General features: G+C 32.0%; 1 non-coding gene across 1 annotated transcript; it reads left to right on the forward strand.

The window, feature by feature from the left end:
* Window positions 1-439: 439 nt before the first annotated feature.
* Window positions 440-513, forward strand: Trnam-cau (transfer RNA methionine (anticodon CAU)). Its single transcript has one exon. It is a non-coding gene; the product is annotated as a tRNA-Met (tRNA).
* The last annotated feature ends 2,777 nt before the right edge of the window (window positions 514-3,290 follow it).

The raw sequence follows: 3,290 nt of genomic DNA on the forward strand, positions 1-3,290 counted from the left end.
TCAAGCACTGTTCTGTGGTTTTGATCACAATTAAAATTTTAAAACATAAAAATAAAAACAATTGTAAAATGTTTGAAAGTTAAATTTAAAATGCTATGATCTTTATCCTATAAATACAAACAAATTCATGAATATATAGATAAAGGTCATGCATAAAATCCAGAATTATTAGTTTAATTCAGAGGTAGGAAATTTATAATCTCAAGGCCATCCTCAATAACTTCATGAGGTCAAAAGAGGTTGGGGTTTAGCCCATTAATAGATTACCCCTGGATTCTATCCATATTATATTAACTATGAAAAATATGAATTACTATGTACTTAGGCAGGATAAAAAACAATATAAATAAGATATAAAACTCATTTTAAAAGGTGTACTATTTATAGAAACAAGGTAAAGCACATATAATTTTTTGGCAATAAAAACAAAAATCAGGGCTGGGGATATAGCTCAGTTGGTAGAGTGCTTGCCTCATAAGCACAAGGACCTGGGTTCAATCCCCAGCACCACAAAAAAAAAAAAAATCATGCATATTTTAATTTTAATATCATACTAACTTCTGAAGTAATAAAAATTGCTATATATTCAAAAAATATAGCAAAAAATAAAACACTAATACATGAAAGGAGGAAAATTGTCCTACAACATGAAACCTACCCTCTGAAATGAAAGAAAAAGGGAAAATTTAACCAATAGCTTATATAACAATAGCTATATTATTTACAAATAGTTCACAGAAACTCAGTTGGCTAAGAGATGAAGATTTCAATTTCAAAGTCAACATCAGGATTTAAAATTGACATAGGCAACTTGGAAAGACTTTTCTCAAATTTTTAAATATTGGACTTAGTGTGCAGCTCACATTTAACATGCCCATGTGACAAATCCAAAGTACCATAGAAAAAGTTAAAAACAAAGGCTTTTATTGTTGTTATTTATGAGTATTTCACATGATAGAAATTAGAGAAAAATCACTTGACCTTTGCGAAAATATGTGCTTGTGCTTCTTTTGTCTCCAAGGCCAGACACCCTGTCACATGTTTTTGTGTTGAGAAGTCCCATGATGGAATTTATGTCAGAAGGTTCTCCTTGCTCTCTCTGGTATTTTCCTGGTACTGTGTTTCAGAACTGTCTGATATGAGGAGCTCACAGCTGACACACCTAAAGTCTCTTGAGAGTCTAGTGAATATCAATACTTGGATCTTATCTTGTAAGAGAGCAGACTAAATTTATGGACTCTAGGTTTCAGGGAAGTAGTTGAGTGCCCTAAAATCTGGGAGAAATCTCCTGGTTAGTCCTTCATCAAAGGTCACTTCAGTTGTTCCCTGACCTTCGCTTCCGTACATACTGCTATAATGAAGAAAATAATGCAACCATTTATTTCACAAACTGATTTTAAATACTTTGGGAATGCACCCAGAATTATTATTATTGTGTTAATTTTTAGAGAACATTCAACTTTCAAGACTTTCTAAAAATTGGCTCTACTGAAATTATATTCTAGCACAGTTTGCAAGTGTTTCTTTTATCCATATCCACATAATTGGAGTACTAACTATTCTTCCATTTTTTGATAGTAGCTGCACTCAGGCTGCAGAAGTTCTCATAGTTGAGTGGTGCACTAAATTTATATTAAAAGTTAGAAATCAGGCTGCCTTTTACTCATTGAAAGAAGGTGATGTGAACCTATTTTAGAAAGAAGCAGGAGTATGCACCTTTAACCCCTTTTCTTCACTCCTGGTGGAGATTGCAGCCCATGAAAATTCTTGCATGCCAAAGTGGAGCCACATTTTGTGATACAGAGAAATATGCAACTATACACTGTCATTGCTCCCAAATCCTGGGAGATTAGAAGGTAGTACATTGAATGGAAAAAGTTGAATTTTGGACAAATTCCTTACAGAAAGAATTGGTTAGTCCTGGAGTTATTACTGAGGTGTGCTGAGGAAGAGGGATCATGGTGTACTTCACTATCAATTTGGCTGCCAGTTGTAGACTGCATTTGTCCACTCTTTGATGTTGGATAGATAGAAACTCAACTATTAGCAACATCATTTCACAGATTATGCTGGCAAATATCTTTTAGGAAAAAGTGGAACCTTTGAGATTTAACTCCTCTTCTTCCCTGGTCCCATGAAATAAAGCCCATGGATCATGTATTTTCATAGAAAAACATTCTTTTTCTCTGATCTTGATACTTATGTATATCTAGTGTCCTTCTCTGTGTGTACCAGTTATATTAAAATTCAAACTACAAATGATTTTGAGTTAAAAGTGATATATTGATGATCCAAAGTGTCTTCCTCTACTCAGAGTGACAGTGGATTTAAGCATCCTGCCCCAGTTATAAGGATCATTAAGGAATGCTAATGTCATAGTATAACCCAACTTCTCCAACTGATCTGATGGTAGATTGTTTTATATGTTTCTAATTAATTTATAAATTTAAGAGGGATTCACAACAGGAATAGATATTTATTTGGTGTATTCATGAGTAAATCTGGTCAGAAGGTTCATATTCTGCTATAGATTTATAATCATCCCTCTTAATATCTGCTTTCTGTTGGGCAGTGCTGAGGTATAATTCCAGTGTTACACACATTCTGCACATAATCCCAACCAGTGTCCTGGGCTGCTAGTTCTAATATCTACTTTTAGGCTACATTATATAATTTATTCACATTGAGTAATTTTCTTGATATAATTAATTTTATATAGATAAATTAAACTATCAATTTTAGTGCACTTAACAATAAAAACAATGTTTACATACATATGGATTTACCTATGTAATTTTCTCTATTGTAAATTATTGATCTATAGATTACCACAATACTTTAATTTTATAACATATACAAGTGTCAGGTAATGATAGCTGGTAACTTTGCTTTTACATTTCATAGAGTTCTTGGCTAATTATATACATATGTATAATCTTCCAGGAGAATTTTAGATGTTTTTACTTTGTTCCCTTCTTAAATTTTGCTGATGTATTATTATAGATTGGCTTGGGGAAAATAGTCAACTTTTTAATGATAGTTTTACCATCTATATATAGGATGTGCAATTTGTTCTTTTATGTACTTATGTGTATTTGTATTTTCTCAAATTCTACATGTTTTCAAATATGCTTTCATATGAAACACAACATTCATGTGACATATTTATAAAATATTCTTGGTGTTTTTTAGTATTTGTAAAACTGGATATAACAGATAAGTTTTCTGGTTCCTAGAACCATTATTTTCCACAGTTTAGTAATTCTATCTTTCTAAATGTACATCCCCTT

The sequence above is a fragment of the Sciurus carolinensis genome, unplaced genomic scaffold, assembly GCF_902686445.1.
Source record: "Sciurus carolinensis unplaced genomic scaffold, mSciCar1.2, whole genome shotgun sequence".
Taxonomy (NCBI): domain Eukaryota; kingdom Metazoa; phylum Chordata; class Mammalia; order Rodentia; family Sciuridae; genus Sciurus; species Sciurus carolinensis.